Source organism: Rhinolophus sinicus, linkage group LG05, assembly GCF_036562045.2.
Source record: "Rhinolophus sinicus isolate RSC01 linkage group LG05, ASM3656204v1, whole genome shotgun sequence".
NCBI classification, from domain to species: Eukaryota; Metazoa; Chordata; class Mammalia; order Chiroptera; family Rhinolophidae; genus Rhinolophus; species Rhinolophus sinicus.
The window spans coordinates 69,995,184-70,009,350 of record NC_133755.1 but is presented as its reverse complement, the minus strand read 5'-3'; positions in this window follow the sequence as shown (position 1 = coordinate 70,009,350).

The following is a 14,167-nucleotide window of genomic DNA, read 5'->3' as shown; positions in this document are numbered from 1 at the left end:
TCTGGTTCAGTCTTTTTTCTAGTATCTCTTCTCCCCTCATGTTCTCTGTCAATGGCTATAAATTGTGGCTTAACTGTTTTTTCTGTTCCACTTAAGTATACAGACTGTTCTGATGGAGAGAAAGACAAGTCGCTTTTTAGAGACCCCTTAGATATCAGCATTCACACACTAAGTGAGGACTATATACTGAGAGATCATAATGTACGTATTTGTCACACCAAAGCTTTGGTTTTCAGATGCAGGAGGCAGCTTAGAAGAAGGATCAACATCAGGGTCAAAATCTGTCAACAGCACTCAGGGATTAAATGATGCAATGGTTTCACATGACTCAAGGATTACACAAATGTAGGTAGACTGATTCTGTCACATTGAGAGTTTAATTCAATTAAAAAAATAAGAACACTGAGGACTAGCCAAAGCAATGTATAGCAATATCATGAACATAAAGACATTTTAAGTGATGCAAGAATTGAATTCAGGGCCTATGAAGAGGAAGAACACTAATTATTTCTTTACTACATATTTTTATAATTTTAAATTAAACAGTCAATGGTTGTTGAGAGATATTCAGTATTCTAGTTTAACAATTGGTTATAAGAAAGAGTTTACATTTAAAAAATATTTCTTTCATAATTTTCTAAAACCCCCAATACCTTTAATACTCATTTGATTGTTACTAGGTTTTGTAGGAAAACTTACAAATTCACCAACCTGTCCTATTCTCTCTTTCCAGGTACCTGGAAGTTACACTTCCCCACTTTCTTGAAGTGGGGCACAGTAATATAAGTAGCTTTGATCAATAATATATGGGAGAAATGTCACGTGTCACTTCTGGGCAAAGTATTTGAAAGGCAAACATGATTTTCTGTTCTTACTGCCACTGTCTCAGCAGACCTCTGTGTTTAGATGTCAACAGGATCAGATGGTGGAGCCTCTCTCAGCCTGGATTCCTGAGTGACTTCATGGAGCAGAGTACTTTTCTTCCCTCTCTCATACCAACTTGTGTTGAGCCTTTAGCAGGACTGAAAATCAGCTTGTTGCAGTAAACTATTGAGGTCTTTCTTTCTTTCTTTCTTTCTTTCTTTCTTTCTTTCTTTCTTTCTTTCTTTCTTTCTTTTTCAGATTGTGGGATTATCTCAGCATAATCTGGACTACCTGCTGGAATAATAATTTCTCTACTAAATGGCTGGTTATCTATTCATCACCACTCTGACTCTGAACTTTAGAGAGTTTTAATCTTTTAAATCTGTATTCTAAATGCCAAAGCCTGGTAGAGTACCTTGCTCATGGAAATGAATACATAAAATATTGATACAACCCCCTCAAATGCTCTAGTAAACTGCAGCTCAATGCACATGTCTTATTCTTGCAAAACTATTGGGATATGACCACATTTACATAACAATGTTGTGTTCATAGATCCACAATATGGAGAGGTTAATGGCATACTTTTTCACTACAATTTTTAAGATTGGTTGTAGCAGTGAATTAAGATTGTACAGATCTGTTCAAAATAATGGGAGATTCTGAAAAAGCAAAAAAGGTAAAGCATTACACAAGAAATTCAGCTGTTGTGCATGAATTTAGAAGAAAATATATTGATATTTAGAAGAACAAAATCAGCATATCTAAAATCCAAAAAGAGCTCAAATCACCATATTTAATTCTATGAATCTCTTTACTCTACTTTAATATATATTATAAAGTATTTAGGCACTTAGATTAATGAAATATTTTAGTAAGAACTGCATACCGTGTTTCCCGAAAATAAAATAAGACCTAACCAGAAAATAAGCCCTACCATGATTTTTCAGGATGACACCCCAGAAACATAAACCCTAATGCATCTTTTGGAACAAAAATTAATATAAGACCCGGTCTTATTTTCGGGGAAACACAGTATTTTAGCAAAATTCTTTGCAGTCACTCTCTTCTATGTGAACTTAACATTGGATTCCAAAACAGAAACACTCAAAGTGTCTCACAGTGCCTTTACAGCACATGCCATGTGTACATGAGAGGACTATTGTCCACTATAATTCTCAACCCTTAAACTCATGGTTTCCAATTATTGCTTTTAAAAAACCCTTTGAAATCAGTCAGGTGTTATGTGTTGGCTCTAGAAAGAATAAAATTGGAATATTCTAATACATAATGAAGTTGCATTATAGCTTCAGTGATATGTGTGGCTATGGTGCGTGCATGCATATACACGCCACACACATGTTTCTGTGTGTGTGTGCGTGTGTATATGTGTCAGGATTAACAAACAGTTTTAAATTGCTTTAACCTGAATTCAGGTTTGTTGAAATTCAATTCTTCCTTACATGGTGATCTGAAATACAATTCTTAAATATTACCTTTAAAGTCTCAATGTTCATATGTGCAATGAGAAAACAATATGTGCAATGTGAAAGGATACATTTTACATTCTATATTGATTTATCATAAGAAAGAAATTGAATGCGTGGAAAAGGCTAAAGTTTTCAGTCTTACAACATATTACATTTAAATTTCATTTCATTATCTTCTTTAAAATAACTTTGCTAACTATTGCCACCCCAGTAAAATTTAATAAAAAAAAGAAACCAAACTTTTATAATTTGTGGAACCAATCTTTATTTTAAAGTCTCATTAAAAACATACTATACTTTTCAATCTGTAAAATGGGTAAAATAAGTTCCTTTTCAAAATGTTGAAGATCAGATGAAATAAAATATGTGAACTACTCTGGAGTGAGAAATCAAATTACAAATGTAAGATATAGTTTTAATTTTCTGTTTTCCTTGGCGACAATTTTAATGTAATTCAATATGTTTTTCTCATCAATCTGCATTTTTATATAAGGAATCTACTTCTTCATGTTAACTACAGACACATTTACTGTTTGCACTTGTCAAAGTTGTAAGTACTAGGCAAGCTGAGTTAACCCTCATCCTGGCTATGTTGAGTTCATCACAATTAGGTTTGTAGATATGAAAATTGCATTACTTTACTCCATATCCTAAACTTGATCGCTTTCCAGGAAACATAAGTCTCTTTCAAGAACACGCATCACATCCAACTTACCCACACATTTAATTGACCATTTGCATACAAATGCAGAATATAAATTTAATTATCTTTTAAAAAATTAGAATCCTTCAGTTATTTTGGTTACTTTTTTTATTAACTGCTGCATACAAGTAGTCAATTTTTTGAGCAGAAGTGATCTTATAAAATTTTTAAACAAAAGCAATATTTTCTCTAAGCTCATGAAAATATTTGTCTAAGTGCTTTACTTCTGTGTTATTTAAGTTAACTCACAGATCTACAGACATAAATTCAACTACAGTTTGTGTATTGGGAACTATCATAAAGGGTTCCAATAATTGGAATTTATATGTGTACAATATTTAAAATGTAGCCCCTTAAAGTAAATTGATAAGTGTTTATCAAAATGTTAAGTGACAGCCAACATCATATCTAAGATGCTAAATCTATCCCAAAAACATCAGAGACCCCTCCATTCTGCTCAGTGACAAGTCTTTCCTGTTTTGTTTGTTTATTTGTCTCCTATAGTAGTTGCTTCCATGAAGTTCATTTTGCTATTTCCTTAAATCTTACCTCCCCCTGCTGGCTGTGCAACATGGAATGTGTCTAGGTAAACAATAGTTTGCAAAGGTTGGAGACCTTTCAGAAGGGCAACTAGTAAAAACAAATACCTACATATCTGTGTATACAAATACACACACACACGTGTGCACCCATACACACACACACACATACACACACACACAAGGAAGCGAGGCTTTCTGGTAAATTAAATTGAATGTTAGAAATTTTCAGGCAATAATGAATAAACAAAATTATAATTGAAAGAGAATATCATAGTTCTAACATGAAAAACACTCAAGATACACCCACATTCATATATGCTAGAATAGTGACGTGTACTTTAATCTAGTTTTAGTTATCACATGCATGATTTGCACAGTGACTTACAAGTAATACTAAAAAAACAGATACTAATACTCCTACATGTTGATACGTATATTAGAAGGCCAAAACCACGATTATATGGCAATAAACTGAATTCTTATGTAGAACTTTTATTGTCTTATAATGAAGTGTACGTTTACAGAAACTTTGGGCCATTTCGTCCCTTTCTGAGTTACAGACTGGTACTGCAGCTAGGCTTTCTAATCTGTAATGCTGAAAATACATGCTAAATCAAACATATACAGGACCACAGGATGCATAATTTCAGAATTGTTTCTACATGGTGCAATTTACATGAAATTGCTCTGTTTTGGTTAAGTGGCACCTTAGCTTCCAAGCAACTCTTTCAATAGTTGTTTCTTTAATTATTATTTAATTTTGTGGTTATGACTGGTTTTCAGTTAAAGAGGGTACTACTGACAAATTCAATTAAATGAAAATAGAGGACTTAATGGTCCATGCTAATGCTTCATTTCATACATAATATTTTATCATTTTCTGTGCAAATTTGTAATGAGCGCTTGGTTCTTATTAATAAATGCTTACATTTAGGCCACACAAAGTACAGTAATTAAAATACTTTGCTAATAATATTTACTTATAAGTTTCCTAGAAACAATTAACCCATTGATGCCAATACTTTTACTAAAACAACTTCCAAGAATACAATTTTTTGGCATCAAAAATGTTATTTTAATGCTACTATTAATAAAATGTGCTGGGTGCTGTTTTGATATTTTTTAATAGAGCATGGTATATCTCTGCCGATTTGGGGGAATATAGATTTCATAGGATAATGGCAAATGAAAATTTAAACAAAACTACCACTTTTTGGAATTCTGAACAAAGAACACATATGTTATAGATCTCCTTTCTAAATATTTAAATTGAGAAATGTAACTGTTTATTATATTGAAATGAGTAAAAGTTGGTTGTCTTTTGCCCTTTAAAGTAAATGTTGCTCTACGGTATTTTTACTTATAACCTATAACAGAAGTCATCTGTAGATAATTTACATTCCTTCTTATAGTAAAAGAAGATATGCTGCCTCCCAAATGAATAAAGATCTTATTTACAAATATGTTGCAGAATATGTGTTACTCATAAGTCAAGAAGATTACAGAGTTAAAAATTAAATAGAGATATATAAAACGTATAAACAGACATAAAAGAGAGATTTTATTTTATATACTAGAAGGTTGGATTTAAATTTCTATAGGATTATTCAGCTTTCTAGTCCTCATGAAAAAGAGACAAAGTATTTTAAAATTCCACTTTGGGAAATGTAGTCATTATAATTGGCTAATCCATGCTTCAGGTTCTCATGAAAATAGCAATGTGCACTGAATGCCAACAGCAGGAAATTATAGATATTTTAAAACAAAACAACATCCTTTTTTAGTACTTTTTTTGCTATTGATGTTGAATCAATAATCTCAGAATAAGGAGAAGTAAAGCCCCGGAACTGGCATAATGTGTTTCCTTATTATAAAATAAGGAAAGCAAAAAAAGTCGCAGTGTAGTTTCTTCCTTTAAGACCAACCATCAGAAACTTAAAACCTAAACTGAACTCTTCAGATTTCTGAAGCATTAGGCATTAGCTTTTAAAAAGGCATGAAGATGTGGTTCACTAGAAAAAGTCCTTACTTTTAAAGCAAGTTGAAGATGATGACTTTAGTTTTCACATTAAAAACCAGGTGTCCAATGAGAAGGCTTCATTAGATGTCACCCACACTACTTCAAATATTTCTATGCAAGAAAAAGCCACTTGAGTCTAACATATAAAAAGGAATTATTACGATCTTCAAGGTAAGAAAACAAATACAACTTCAGGTCAAACACTGAATAATAGGTAGTCTAATTTGTAATTCAGATGTACCTTGGCTTACATAGTTACCATTTTAACTTGTCTTCTAGACCCCTGTAAAATTATACCTTGTAAATTTTCATCTAAGAATAATATCTTCAGTAAATTTAATGGGGTTGACAAAAGCACAGCTAACACAGAGTGAGAATTAGAATATACATGCATGCATAGAAAAGGCATGTTCGATCATTTAATTGATAGATGTAGTAGATCGTTCCACAATAACTGAACAGGAAGAGGCTTGTCCATCAACATGCTCCATGATGTTGCAAGCACACAGTTTATATGGGTTCATGGAAGAAGAGAACTTGAGGTAATTCTAAGCAATCACCATTATCTACAAGCATTTATTTTCTAAGGTCTATGGACTAAATGACCAGATTTGATAGATTTGGGCAAGATAGCTTACTCAAGTAAAATAATTAAATTAAATACATTCTACTGTTTACAATATCAATAAACTCTTTCCATTTTCACCCCAGAAAAATCTGCATCTGGCTAATTTTTTAAATAATATTCAATATTGAGTAAGTATTCCAATTTTTATTCTCTTCCTACACTTTGAAAATAGCTTTAATGTGTAAAATATTTTTTGAATCCCTAAGACAAATTTCACTGTAGAGAATGTTTCTGTCAAAGTATTTGTGGCTGAATCATTTCTCTTTCTGAAGCTACTGTTGGTACAACAAGATCTAATCCTGCCTCTTGCCTGGCAAAATATGACAGAGGAATGAGGAAACTGGTGTTTTGGTATTCAGGCTTGCCTGCTCTTCTTATTTCATGCACGTCAGTGTAGCGTCAGCAACTGTTGCTCGAAGAATGGGAGATGTGAAACTTTTCTGTCTGGTTGCCTTTGGAGAAGTGGCTGCATATGCCAGCTAGAGTTTCAGACATATCCTTATGGTAACAGAGAAAATGAAAGCGCATGCTCTACATGGGATGAAGGGATTACCCAGCATCACCTTACTGGACATAGAAAGATGAACCTTGTTCTTTCTTTGTTTTCATTTTAAAATTTCCCTCATTTGGAGTTAGACAGCCCAGGTATTGAAACAATCCACAAAATTCTTCAATGAAAATTATTTTGGAATGAATGAAAAAGAGTGCTAATCAACTACAGGAGGATACTTAAATCCAAGATTTAAAGACCTCGACCTGACATTTGAATGCTGATTACATTAACTGAGTACAAGTAGGTATCAGCCATCTCAAAACGCCCTCTTTGGAAAGCATTTGCTGGAAATAATATTTGACTTAGATGTTTGTTTAAGTGATATGTAAGATAACAGAACGCGGTGCTTTTCTCCTGCACCAAATACCGCTTTGCTCCATTTCATTTGACCCCGTGGTTCTTCCATGCTTCCTCTCACTGTCATTGAAATTTTTTTCTTTTTTTTTTTTTAATTTTATTTTATTAAATTTATTGGGGAGACAATTGTTAGTAAAATTACATAGATTTCAGGTGTACAATTCTGTATTACATCATCTATAAATCCCATTGTGTGTTCATCACCCAGAGTCAGTTCTCCTTCCATCACCATATATTCGATCCCCCTTACCCTCATCTCCCACCCTCCACCTCCCGCCCCCCTTACCCTCTGGCAACCACTAAACTATTGTCTGTGTCTATGAGTTTCTGTTTCTCATTTGTTTGTCTTGTTCTTTTGTTGTTTTTGGTTTATATACCACATATCAGTGAAATCACATGGTTCTCTGCTTTTTTGCTTTCCTTTTCTCCTCTTTCTTCTTGCTTTCTTTAAAGTCACGTATTCTGTATAGGATAGTGACTGTGGAATTTTGCCTTTCTGTGTTTTATTTTTTACTGCACGCTGTGACAGGAGAGTCACTGATGATCCTAGAAGTTTTGAGGGCTAATTCCTCTTTTCTTGGTCAGTAGCATAGAGCTTAGGCTAACAGTCAGTTCCTGCTGTTCCCACGGAAGTTACCAACTCAAGATTTGCCAGGTCTCTTTCTAGTTTTAGTATTTCATGACGCTTAAACTAAGTGTTGCACTAAAGATACATGACTGACAAGTACTCATTTTGGATAAAATGCTGTGATGCAGGAGATTGGTTTTAGCCACTGGATGATCTACTTATTCCCATACTGAAAAATAGCAAATCAGCGCTTCAGTTGCAACACAAATTGCCAAGTAAAGCAATTTAGTTAGAAGCAAATATATCATTAAAGAAAACACTCAGTCTTCAGAATAACTTTATCAGATGTTTCATTGGCTGAGAAGTTAAATAGGAGTAAAATTAAACCCATAATCCTCTTCCGTAAGACACAGTGATATAGCTCTATAGAGGAGTTACTTCGCTGTTAAAATAGTGGTGTGTGTGTGTGTGTGTGTGTGTGTGTGTGTGTGTGTGTTTGTATAGAGGTGGTAAGATGGAGAAAACAAAAGAGGTAAAGGAAAGCAGAAGAAGAATATTTCTCTTTCTAGTTAATGGTGGGGCAAATGACCTGATAAGGGAAATATATTTTATTGTGGTCGGTTTTTGCTACATTGATTTAACCAGGTGAAGTAATATATAAACTTTAAATTGGGAAGCACCTAGAGCAACTAGTATTTGGCAGAAGATAGATAAGCTATCAGAAATAAGTCATGGCTATTTGGGGCAAGATAGGTTTCATCATGTCGAGTATGGAGCAAAAGAAGGAAATACACATGAAATGCAGTTGGGAGTAAAGAAAAGGAAACACATGTTAATATGCTTAAATCTCTTTTAAAAATGCAATGAAATGCAAGCCTGTAAACAGAGAAGGTACACAGTCAGTGCTTGTGGCATGGCTGACTAAATGAATTAATGAATGAATGAAAGATGGAAAAATTTGTTTAAAAATCATACAGAGAAAGAAAGCAAAGCAAAGTGTTTTCAGATAATGCTGTAAATATTGACAAAGTTTTTCTAGCTCAACAAACACAGCCATGGTATAGTTTCATCCAAACTTTGTATATATTACTATTAAGACTTGCTCAGACTTTAGAGCAAGTCTTAATAATATACTCATAGATATTTTGAGTAAAATGCAACTTGTAATGGATCTTTTCTGGTCAATTGTTTGTATTATGCACTGGCTTTTTGGTAGACTTTCTATGTTTGGAACAAATCCAGTGCATCATACCAGTGCAATTGGAACATGTCTGTTCAGTAATGTCCATGTGCTAAAAATCCCCCAGAGAGCTCTACTGGGAGAGGATTAAAACTTGTCATTACGCCAAATAACAAATCTTTGTTGGTTCTCGGCAGTGCGCAGAGATGTTAGAGCTCATGTTACAGGTTAATTGCTTTCAGTGATGGAGTAGCCTCAGTAAGGTTTTCCTTGGCTTAGCAGAGTATTAATAAGGACACCCAACACCACGTGCCACCAATAAAGGGACAGAATCCTGGCCAGCTAATGCAGGGAATGGCCAATGGGAAAGCCGCAACACCATGCGACATGCAGAGCACAGAATTATTCTACCCTGACAGGGTCTACTAACTTTAAGTAACAAAGACTACTTCCTTGAAGGGCTTGTGAGATGAACACAAACAGTACACAAAAAGTTGTGGTTCACGTGAAACTAGAAAAGAAAACGCATGCAGGTCATCAGCCAGAAATCCAAAGAATTTCTGAGTAGGTGGTGTCCCCTTCTAGATATGTTTAGCCTGGAAATAGTCTTGATTATTTGACTTCCTTTCAAAATGGCTTAAATAATAAGGAGATTGTCCATCACTGAAAAGCGAGTGCCAATTTTATGTACAGTATTTTTTCTAAACCCCTGAAAATCAGCATTCTTGGTATAATGGGAATACTGTGTATATTCACTATCACAGCCTGAACAGTACTAATTACCCATTCTGTACTTAGAAAGTAGAAAGATGGAGACTATATGCATTTACAGCATCCATGTTTGCAGAGGTAGCTAGCCCGTCAGCATTTTCATTCTGTAGGAAATGCCTGAGAAGATTTTAGCAATGCCAAAGCTGCCTCTTTAGCATCAATCTACATTGCAATTTTAGCAAACTGGCATTACTCAGAACACCATACAGTATAGCCCAGTGTACATAGTCAAAGTCCAATTTGAATCTGTGGGATGAATTAAAATACCATATACTAAAGAGCCGTTCAAAAATTGTCAACTACCATAGCTACCAGCTGCAATCTCTTATTTTTCTTGAAAAGTCTTCTTGGTTTAAGTAAGATCAGCATATGGCTTATCCAAACTATATCTTTTAATAACTCCATAAAAACTGACTGCCTTTTGGAACCTTATACAGCACAGGTACAGAGACAGACTGACAAATTGAGCTTCTCACACTAGGGTTTCCCTCCATGCTAAAATCTGTGCAAGCCCAAGATACATGATCAAAAATATATCATTGAGGTTGTGCCTTTTCATTCCTCTGCAAGTGTTGCATCCTGCGTTTCTACTCCAGCGATTCTGTAGCAAGATACATGGACAATAACAAATGTCAGAACCTGTGCTCCACGGCTGACCACCTAGAAAGAAATGTTCTCTGCTCTGAGTCCTGGCCCTGTGTGCAGCTGACTGTGCTTTCTGCATGGCTTGTGCTGGACAATGTCCTACAATCAGCTTCAAAACGTGGTGTCAGTCAGCACTCCAGCTCATGTGCAACCTCAAAGGGTAAAAGAAAACGCAACAAGCTTGTGGTCAGTGACGAGTGGCTAGGCTCGGCCGGTATGTGGGTGAAGTGGGGTGGAAGGAAGCATGTTGGGGCAATGGCATTCCGTTTTCCCATGCTCTGACAACAAGTGACCCAGGGAGAGCTTTCCCTTTCTTGTCCTGAGCATCCACCACCCCCTCCTGCCCTTTCTGCCCCCCACCGCTCCCCCCTCACCTCACCCCTACTGTGTCCTGCCTTTGGTGAGAGAAAGAAACCCAAGTGCTACAAAAGGCCAAGGGTAGCTCAGTTTCAGACCCCAGGGCAACATGTGTTCAGCGAACAAGAGTGTAAGAAATACTGAATATAGCAGTTAATACTTTAGACACATGATTTTCTGACTATAGTTTTCTTTTTCACCATGCATATTTATTGCCATTCAAAGAGACTGTGCTCACATACCAGCAAACGGCTATTGAGAACACAGCAAATCTTAAAATGATTAAGGCACCGGAGTTTGCTAAAGATGTGGCATGCAAAGAATCACGAGAAAGCCATGGAATATTAAAAAAATATATATTAATAATGTCAGTTCTAATAATTCCATCTCGAGATTTATTTTAGTGCAGTTCTGTCCCAAGTGGGGTACATTGCCTTTTTGTTAAGAACGAACAAAGATCGTGGAACAGATTGTAACCTAGGTAAATTGCATGTCTGTTTACAATTGTATTTCACATATTCTATACATCATTTGCAAACTATTCCCCAAAGAAATATGTATCAAACTTTTGAGAAAAAAAAATGAAGATTTGATGACAATCTGTTTTCCTTTCATTTGTTTCAGATGCTGCATGAGAGTTCATCTGCTGCTTAGATTCTTTGTATTTTGAATATAGTGTCCCGTCATGTTCATCATTATTTTCTTTTGTTCTTTCAGCTCTTACGTTCATAAACTACATTTCTTGAAATGAAATCACCACAATTAAGCAAAGAAGCAAGAAGAAAAGAACTTATAGGAGATTGTGGTGACGTTTTACATACTCAGTGTAATCAGGGAATTCTGATCCAATGTGCCCGTCCAGTATGTTTTCATGTCTCACTTGAAAAAAGAAATCAAACTGCGCCCCACACCCCAATTATTTTCTTTATAGGAAGTGAGTTTTAGGACTTGTCACTGCAAAGATATCTTAGGTTATACATTGAGGAAAACAGTTAAGTATTCGAGCATATTTATGAACATGTTTTCATCGTCTGTACTTTTGGGATGGGAAATTATTCCCTAGTAATTAATTGCTGCAACTGTTTTAACTGTCAAAACTGAAGATTAATCTTGCCGTCATAGTTTAACCAGTACAACAGCCAATGGCAACTGCTCAGGAATATGACTCATAGAAAACACTCAGAAAGAGCAGAGCTTCTGAACGACACACTAAATGGATCTAACAGCTCAACTCTAGCATTACTCACCATGTATTAATAGAAACTTTTTATTCCTAACTTAGCACTGAAATCAGACAAAACACTCTCATTAAGAAGAGAAAATTTTAGCTTACTACAAATAAGGGCTCTTAGATCATACTAAACACTGTCGTGCACTAAATATTTAATTATTGCTTGTACTAGAACTTAAATCATTGGGAAAAAACACATTTAATTTTTAAAATGTCTTCAAAGGAATTATGAGAAAAACAAACAAATATTCCCCTGTAAATTCGGCATTTGGCATATAGGCTTGTAATAAACATGTATCATATAACCAATCACTGTGATTAATTATAATAAGGCTCGGGTGTAAAAGTTGGCTTTGACTTAGAAACTAAATACATGCATTTAGACATAAATGATAAAACTCACTGGCGAGGTACGTTACAGAGCTTGGGAAAAGAAGCAGTTGCCAGTGAAAATGCTTTTGGCGACTCTTGACCTTTGAGTTCCTAACTTAAAGGACACACAACCACCACGATTCTCCAGCAAGTTTTCCTTGATAACCTGCTGGAAAGGGGACAGAATATCCTGAAGCCATTTGACATGCACAATTTAGCAATTATGTGGTCAGAGGAGGAACGATTCTGCTAAACCATAGGGAATTGCTGGTGTTTACAGCTTTCACACGTTTATAGCAAAATGTAAAATCTAACACAGCATAATCAATATCGGAATGGGTTCTCCTTTTCAGCCACGTATGATATCACACATTCTACAGGAAAAACAAATTTAGAGGATTTCAAATATTGGATTCAATCTAAGCTAATAAATAAATAAATAAATAAATAAATAAATAAATAACAATAAAAAGGGAATAGATGAGGCTGTGAGACTACATGGCAAAAGGGTATTCATTACTATATTTAAATGAGGAATAAAAATAAACACAAGTCAAAATCAATGTGATGATATTTTTAACCTTGGATTAAAAAAAATAACATTTCTCCAGGTGAAAAATAATTAAGTTTATTTAACTTTTCAACTAAAATAAGTTGTTTTTTTTCTAAGTCACCCTTGATCTCACAGTGGCTTTTATTTATTTTTATTTTACTCTAGATGCAGAAGTAAGGTTGCAATACCAATAATGCTAATGCTTTAAATATTTCAGTCTGACTGAGGACTCTCAATTCATTTCCTCTCTGAATAATTTAAAGCTGTTTTCCTTTTGTTTAGTTTTCTTGATATAAAAATATTTTGTATTTGTTTTTTTAACAGAGAGAAAATGGTTTTCTTCCTCTCTTGAAAAGTAAAATCATTTTCAAGCTTTTATATTCACATGAAGTGCTGTTCAACAATTTCACTGTCAGAGCTCCACTCTTAGTAGGTTGTGTCCATAATTTCATGTATTCATCAATCAGGTATCAACTGCAGCATGGCTGATTGGGTTCCCTACACCTCTACCATGCCCTGCTGCCCAGTCACTGCCCAACAATGTTGCAGGAGGTGACTTGAATAGCCACAGCAGATCCAGTAGCACCCTTAGTATGTGCTGGTGGGTCACTATCATCCCCACAGAGAACCCAAAACAGCTGCTCTCTAAACACAGGGACTGGATCACAATCAGCTTGCAGAAGGCATCCCTTACTGTGCATCACAAGGGGTACCAGGATGTATGCAATTAAACCAGCTGCCCACATCTATACCTTACTCCAGCTTCTGCTCCAGGACACTTCAGCTACATTTGGCATGCAGACTCTAGCTTTCAGTTTGTGTTCTTGCAAAAATAAAAAAAGAAAGAAAGAAAAAGAAAAAGAAAGGCAAGAAAAGAAAAAAAGAGTCAAGCAATGAAAAATACAGGGTTTAAAGAATAAATGAATGGCTTTAATAATCTAATTGAGAGCAAATGCATATGAAATGATGACAGTGATAGAGGCAAGTTCAAGTGATAAGGAAAGATCGGTTGGCACGAAAATTGGATGTGGCTGCTCTTAGGATTGAAAGATCACTGTGTCTCTGATGTAGCCTTCATGCCAGTGGCGTTTTCCAGCGTATGGAATGCAGAAGAATAGGGCTTCCTGAACTAAGTCACACAAAAGTGTTATTGACCCATCAGGACTTAAGAACTTTTTGAGAACGACCTGGTGAGGAAATGTATGTGAACATATCTCACAACACAAAAGATAATACAGTGGCTCGTGAACTATTTCCTTGTGCTCATCTCAACAGATGTCTTTCTGTTTGTTGCATCTCTTGCACACAGACATTGGGTATAATCTTCTGCTTT